Below are 8,821 nucleotides of genomic sequence, written 5' to 3' on the forward strand. Positions count from 1 at the left end.
GACATAAAGTCATATAGAGTTTGGTGGGACTTTTTTCTTTTATTTATAATCCGATCTTGAATACATGAGGAATTTTTGTACTAAAATACTAGTTAAAAATGATAGTTTACCCCTTCTTTCACACACACACAAAAAAATGCCTACAGTCAGCCAAAGATTTTGGATACTGATTTTTATTCATAAAGACTACAATATTTATTAAATGTACATTTTAAAGTATATTTGTATCTATCATCTGGCTTTCTATTCTTACCCATCATGACTCCTTTTAATCTGTATCGGTGTACTGTGTACTTTAGTTAATATTTGAGGATGTTTAGTGATACTGTAGAAGAATAAAAGTAAAATATCAGATACATGAAATTCATAAGATATGCTGGTATACATAATGAATAATCCATCAGATTTAAAAATAACGGTAGAGGTTATAAAATGCTTAAAGTACTGATCCTAACATCTGAGACGTTGTAGAAATAGGTAAAATGTACTGAATAGATAATAAAAGATTTAAGAAGAATATGCTTAATTCTAAGAGAAATAATAATAATAAAGAAGAGGAAGCTTAACATTTATACAGATTGTTACATAAAATGAGAGAAAGTAAGAAAACCAAAGGCAAATAAAATTGCCCTGGAAGTATTAACTCTCAGGCATAGAACTTGTATTAGAAGACAAATAAGTAATAAAAAGAGGGTGATATTTTGAGAAATAATAACTTTAGATTTTAATCTCTCTGGGGTACAGTTAGTTATTTTTATATTTCATATTTATTTATTCAAAAAACATGTCTAGTTATAAAGATATACTATGTATTAGCACATTATTATACACAGTATTTTACTAAATGTTTGAATATACTTGATATTTGTGACTATATTATTTTTCCATTTCTAACCTTGATAGTTCCATCATTTCTCTGGTTTCATGTTCAATCTTACTGGAAGTTTTTTTTTATTAAAATATTTTAAAAAAATAATTTCTTAGAAGGGTGCCTGGATGGCTCAGTCAGTTAAGCATCTGCCTTCCAGGGGCACCTGGGTGGCTCAGTTGGTTAAGTGACTGCCTTCGGCTCAGGTCATGATCCCAGGGTCCTGGGATCGAGCCCCACATCGGGCTCCTTGCTCCTTGGGGAGACTGCTTCTCCCTCTCCCTCTGCCTGCCGCTCCCCCTGCTTGTGCTCTCTCTCTCTGTGTCAAATAAATAAATAAAATCTTAAAAAAAAAAAAAAAAAAAAGCATCTGCCTTCCATTTAGGTCATGATCCCAGAGCCCTGGGATCGAGCCCCACATCAGGGCTCCCTGCTCAGCGGAGAGCCTGCTTCTCCCTCTCCCTCTGCAGCTCCCCCTGCTTGTGCTCCCACACTGTCTCTGTCAAATAAATAAATCTTAAAAAAAAAAAAATTCTTAGATTTTAAAATGTATTTTTATCTTTCTAATTCTTGCCTAATTTGTCCTTTATATATGTATTACCTCCTTCCTATGGAACTAATACTCATTTTATATAAATAACTTCAGTTGTTCAATGATTATTTTACTTAACTTTATTTTTTTATTATTAAGGATAATATTTTATGACTTTAAACAGTTGCCTCTGAGTAATGTTCTGTTAGCTTTCTCTTTGCTTTTCAAATATCTGTCAATCTTAAATAACAAAAAAAATTAGGGGCATTTAATTAAATGAAGATGAGTTTATTCAGGAATAGCCGTGGAATTGAAATATGGGACAAGCAAATTATAACAAACCATAGGCAAATCCAAAGAGCCGAAGGGAAGACCAGCTTTTATTAGGTTTGGGGAGGAAATTGGGAAGAGTTGTTTTGAACAGAAATTCATTGGGAGAGAATGAGAATTTGAGGTTGTTGTAGTGGTTTCACATTGGCTGCAAGTGGTGGGAAGTTACTGAGGTATTTGGAACTCTTTCCTCTCTCGTCATGTAAGGAGAGATGAATGGTCCATGTGTGAGACCTCTCTCTTCATGGCATCCAGACTTCATCTGAAATCAGGTATCCTTTATTCATTTTTACAATATATGAGCTCTTGACTGATGCAAGAGTTATTTAGGGAATTACCTATATGTTTACATATTTCAGGGAGATGATTTAACATTTTATTAATAAGTAAATTGTATTGCATTGTGATCAGATGATATGGTTATAATATTTCTACCTGTTGAACCAAATACAAAATTATTTTTAAATGTCAAGTGCCATAGGTAGGTATAATTTGTATTATTCAAATTTTATCATGGTCTCTATTAATTGATCTAGTAAAGACTGTTGTATTTGTTTATTCCTAGAATTTATGTTTTTTTGAATGTATTTTAAACCATCTGTTCAAATTTATAAAAGCTCTAATTCTTAAATTTATTGTAAATTATGACCTTTATTGTAACCCTTATGATTCCATCTAAATCTGCTTCCTTGAATTATCTTTTTGTTTATTGTATTAATTTTTCCACAAATAAAAATGTACAACATATTTTGATTTTATTTTCATTATTTAAAAATCTTTGTCAATTTTTGGTGGTTTATTATTTAATCCTACTATTTATACTTTTCATTAACTATGATAGTGCCATATTCTTCAGTATATTAAATTACATATAAATTGATTTGAGTATGATTTACACCATTTGTAAAATGGACTTATGTTGTATATATCATCTGCTAGCTTTAAGGAATTGATGCTTAAGGTATTGTTTAAAAATTAAAAGAATGAACAAAATGTTATATTTTTCAGTTGATTTTACTATTTTTGAAAAATCACTTGTCTACTAATTTTGGAAAAGTCATTCTTTCAACATCAGTGAATTAATACATCGTATATAATGTAGAAAAAGAGTCCAGAGTCACAGTTACTATATGTTCTAATTTCTGATTGGAGACACGTGGATACATATTTGGATATTTTCAGCATCAACTTTTTTATAGGTCATTTTTTTCTGTTTCCTCTTTAGTTTGTGTCTTATTTTTAATTTTAATTAGGGAGAATTTTCCTCTCTTTTTATACACCTTCAAGCAGTTTTAAATAACTATAATAATGGTTTTAGTAACATGCCAATGTTAACATGTGGATACATTCTAAATTATTGTACTAATAAAATATTTTATGATGAAAATAATGGAATAAAACCAACAATATTTTGTTCATATATTTGGACAGTACTAAAACTATCTCAATAAATGATAATAGAGTAAGAATTATACATATATGATTTATGAACATATTTTTTCTGAATATTGAATTTTATGAGAAATCGAAGATATGTTGCCTAATTAATCATAGTGTTTTCTCTGCACAATTCAATCAAAAAGTGTGATGATGATTACTGAACTGTAAAGGCAGTAAAAAATTGATCTGGGCTTATTGAATATTTTAGTCATGGGCTTAATTTTAGCAAACATATCAATAGCATATTAGATACTGTCTTTTTTTTTTAAGATTTTATTTATTTATTTGACAGAGAGAGACGCTGCGAGAGAGGGAACACAAGCAGGGGGAGTGGGAGAGGGAGAAGCAGGCTTCCCACAGAGCAGGGAGCCTGATGTGGGGCTCAATCCCAGGACCCTGGGATCAGGAACTGAGCCGAAGGCAGACGCTTAACGACTGAGCCACCCAGGCGCCCTGATACTGTCTTTTTTTTTTTAACCAATGAAGTAAATTCTGTTATCACCATTTGACAGATAAGAACACTGAGAACACCAAATTGCTGAAGGCCACATAGCTAGAAAGCAATGAGGCTGGCATTGGACCTCAGATAATCTGATTTCAGAACTAGAATTCTCAAATTTCCTTATTTGCCCCAACCCATCCTACTCCTTTCTTTGACTTTTATCTTTTTTTTTTTCCATTTCTTTCCTTTCTTTTTAAATTTCAACCCCAGTTTGTGATTTCACATGTATGAATGACAATCTCTGTGTCTTTATTTGCTGTTTTGGTGATAAGAATAGTGAATGCAGGGGAATCAGTAAGCTTGGTTATTTGACCCTTTTAAGTTTTCCTTGTTTTTTGAAATTTTATAGGATCTAATTGCAGTACAGTACCACAAAACCAATGTGGTATAGATTGCCAAGAAACTCAGAAAAAGATCATATGCCAGAACTGGTGCATCCAGGTGATATACTATAAGTCAGAAAACTGTTTATGTTGTTGTTAACATGAAGTATTGGAAAGCAAAGCTATAATACAAAAAATGCTTTTTTACAGGGCACCCGGGTGGGTTAGTTGGTTAAGTGTCTGCCTTCAGCTCAGGTCATGATCCCGGAGTCCCAGGATGGAGTCCCAGGATCGAGTCCTGCATCAAGGTCCCCACTCATCGAGGAGTCTGCTTCTCCCTCTGACCACCCCCTTGTGCTTTTTCTCTCTCAGAAAAATAAAATCTTTAAAAAAATGCTTTTGACAGATTAGAACAATAGAACACATCTGATAAGTGACAGCTAATAACTGCAAGCAAAATCTATGAATTTACTTTCAAACTACCAATGCCCATAACAACAGATTGTACTAAAAGTTCCTAGAGGGGATACCTGGGTGACTCAGCTAATTAAGTGGCCAACTCTTGGTTTCCGGCTCAGGTCAGGATCTCAGGGTCCTGGGATGGAATCCTGCCTCAGGCTCTGCACTCAGCAGGGAGTCTGCTTGAGATTCTCTCTTTCCCTCTCCCTCTGCCCCTCCCCTCACCTATGCTCTTGCTCTCTCTCATTCTCTCTCTCTTTCTAAAACAAATAAATCTTAAAAAAATTATTAGGAACTTCAGTTGACACACATTTCAATGAGTTAATATTTTGATGTGACCACTAAAATACTTCATGTGATCTTGTGAAGTATTTTGTGATCACAAATCTTTATTTGATCTTCATGTGAAATTAGTAGAAACACAATGGTCAGCATAAAATACATGGTAGATCTACCACTTTTCTTCCTCATCGACAGATTGTATTAAACTTGGTGCACCCATTTATCATATCTTCTCCCAGTTTCCTAATCTCAGTTAACAGCTCCACATTTTCCCAGATGCCCATCTCACTAAATGGAATCCTCTATGGTTTAATTCTATTGCTTTCTTCATTCTGCTACCCAGAAACACACAAAAATTCTACCCAAATGTAAAGTCAGTTCATTGTATCTCAAGATATTTCTCATATTTAACCACATCTTACTTCAACTTTTATGATCCTAAATATAGATGCTTTCTTTTTTTGGTAATTGTAGCATCACTGGCATTGACAAATTCAACTTGTGGCCACTTCTGCCCTTTGCTAGTCTAATTTTTGCTCTGCAATCACATGGATCTGTCTACTACATAATTAAGACAAATTCGCTCTCATTGTTTTCCTCCTAATCATTGTAATAAAATTTGTGTGCCTAGGCATAGCCTAAATGGGTCTAAATTATATGGTCGCTTCCTAGCTCCCCAGTGTCACCTCATAGCACTCTCTTCCACATACATAGCAGAGTCCAGGCATATAATCATTCTTTTTTTTTTTTTTTTTTAAGATTTTATTTATTTATTTGACAGAGAGAGATACAGCGAGAGAGGGAACACAAGCAGGGGCAGAGGGAGAGGGAGAAGCAGGCTTCCCATGGAGCAGGGAGCCCGATGTGGGGCTCAATCCCAGGACCCTGGGACCATGACCTGAGCCGAAGGCAGACGCCCAACCGACTGAGCCACCCAGGCGCCCAGGCACATAATCATTCTTTCTTTTTTCTTAAAAGAAGAAAACAATTTTGTTCTCATCTTTAGGGCCTTGCCAATAGTTCACAATTTACTTTTTTAAACAGGAATATTCTTTCTTCGGTTATTTGGGGGGCATTCAAAACTCTTCACTCAGGTCTTGGCTAAACTGTTATCTCCCATGACTACAGCTCCTAAAATGCTGCCTTCCACTCCATTTCAATTATTCATAACTTATCATCCTTTATTTTCTACATAGGATACAATTTTACTTGAAAATAGTATATATTTTTTATTTCTTTCATTTTTTTCCTGAAAAAATATAATTTTAAGACTTTATAAGAGCAGTGTTAGGTGTACAACAAAATTGAGAGAAAAGTAGAGTTTTCCCGTATACCGCCGCCCCTACACATGCATAGCTTTTCCTGTTATCAACATTCATCAGAATGGTACGTTTTTTACCCCTAAGGAAATGGATACATCATAATCACCTAAGTCCATAGTATACATTAAGGTTTACTCTTGGTATTGTATATTCTATGGGTTTGGAAAAAGTATGATGGCATATCCATCATTACAATATCATATGGAGTATTTCCACTGCCCTAAAACTCCTGTGCTCTGCCTATTCATCTCTCCCCACTTCGTTTTTAGAAACCACTGATCTTTTTACTGTCTCCATAGTTTTGTCTGTTCATGTAGTTGGAATAATACATGATGTAGCCTTCTCAGATTGGCTTCTTCTACTTAGTAATAGGCATTTAAGTTTCCTTCATGCTTTTTCATGGCTTGATAGCTAATTTCTTTTTAGCTCTTTTTATCCATTCACTCACTAAAGGACATCTTGGTTACTTTCAAGTTTTCACAATTATGGTAAAGTGGCTATAAACATCTGTATACAGTTTTTGTGTAGATATAAGTTTTTATCTCCTTTGAGTAAATATCAAGGAATTGATTGCTGGGTCATATGGTACAAGTTAAATTTTGTAAGAAGCCATCAAACTTTTTTCCAGAGTGGCTGACACCAAATGTTGGTGAGGATATGGAGCAATAGGAACTCTCACACATTGCTGTTGAGAATGCAAAACAGAACAGCCACTTAGAATATGTGATTTGTTTTTTATATTTTGAGTGTCTTTCCAACCATAGTACAAACACCAGGAAGTTCATAACTTTATTTTTAACATCTATGACAGAGCATATAGAACTCCTCAATATATATTTTTTGAGTTAATTAGTTACAAAAAGAATCTGAAATAAAATTTTATGTCCATCCATCAGGTATATAATGGAAATATTAAATAATTACAGCAAAAGTTATTTTAATATTTGGGAAAAATATTTTTATAATCATATATAAATTCCATCTCCTTAAAATTATCTTTTCTTATCGTTTTAATGGTTTGGTCATTATTAACTCATATAGGAAAAGTGACTCTTAAAGATTTAAGTAGAGGGTAAAAATGGCACCTAAAAATAACTGAAGCAGAATTTCTCCAAATCTTACCTTTGCTCCTAATTGTCTTCATAGAATGAGGATAAAGTAATGATAACATTGGTAGAGAGAAGGAAATCATCCTGTCTACTGTCATAAAAAATACTGTTTTTTAATGCAAAGCAAAAGAAATCAAAGACAACTGGAACATGACTCAAAACACATCCTCTGAAATGAAAACAGAAAAAAAAAAAAAAATCACTGCATGTATAGAGAAATAACTTCCAGAGAGATTTACCTCCCTTGGAAGGTGTGATTACTTTACTAAGGGAGATGAAATCTTAAGGCATGTTTTACATTCCAAAATATTTGTTCACATTAGGAAGATGATTCTTCTTTCCCTTTCTGAGGAGAGGAGGTTGGCAAACGAGCAGCCTATAACCTATATAAATGTTCAGACTCATAATTTTGGGACTCCTTTCTTGTGGTAAATTTAATCCTCTTTTTGCATATGCCCAGTAGTATCTTACCTTCATAGCATCTGCTTGGGAGAGAATGGGGCGTAGGGATCTAATGTGGTTATTGCTGTATGTGATAATATGTCTGAAATCTCTTCCAGAAAATGTGTGTTTCGTGATGAAAATGAATAAATATGGATATTAGAAACATATCACTTACTCAAGCACTGGTTTGTGACTACAAAACAATTTTCCTATTAGCCAAGTTTTTGTAAAAATGCTTAAAAAATAAAGCAAATATGTCCTCTTCTCTTCTCCATACCTCATTTTAGTCTCATGCAAACAACTGTTCTAAAAAGAGCGATCCCACCCATTGACTTGGAGTTGGCAATAGTGGATGTAACAGTTGGAGTTTCCAAGTGTACTTCATTGTAACCTAGGCTGGATTTTATTTTAAGAAATATATTTTTTAAAGATTTTATTTATTTATTTGAAAGAGAGAGAGAGAGACAGAGAGAGAGAACATGAGTGGAGAGGGAGAGGGAGAAGCAGACTCCTCGCTGAGCAGGGAGCCCTGACATGGGGCTGGATCCCAGGACTTTGAGGTCATGACCTGAGCCGAAGGCAGGCGCTTAACCAACTGAGCCACAGAGGTGCCCCTATTTTAAGAAATATTAACACAGATTATTTTAAGAGAAAATTGAGTACATTTTAAGGAAGAACATTTTCAAAAAGCAAACAAAACATGAAAAGGTGTGGAGCACAATACTGGAATAAATATAAAAGGAATTCCGACTAAAGAGCTTAACTTTTATCTCACTATGTTTACAGGGCAAAGTAATTTGAGTATCAGAAATCAAGTTGATATACTGGAATTGGAAAAGTTTTGATTGTCCTAGTGTTTTGCAATACTTCTAATAGCTGCTGTGTTTTGATTATAACAAGTAAGTTTTTTAATACTTTGCTTTTAACATTGTGAGTTAAAAATACATTGTATTTTGTGAACACCTTGAAAGATAAAAGAAGATTTAATAATTAATATATATGCCTTTCTAAATATGTTTCCCAAAGCCAGGACTTCTAAAACTAGTTGCTACTAATACCTAAAATATCAAAGTTAATATTTAAAGTTCCCACTTCCTTCAAAACAGGCTTTGCTCATAAATGCAAATAGTATATATTTACACTTAAAATTTAGATAAAATAAAAAATTAAATTGGCACTATTGAACTTTGAAAATGCAGATCCTATGAAA

Source organism: Halichoerus grypus, chromosome 4 (assembly GCF_964656455.1).
Source record: "Halichoerus grypus chromosome 4, mHalGry1.hap1.1, whole genome shotgun sequence".
In the NCBI taxonomy this organism is placed as follows: Eukaryota; Metazoa; Chordata; class Mammalia; order Carnivora; family Phocidae; genus Halichoerus; species Halichoerus grypus.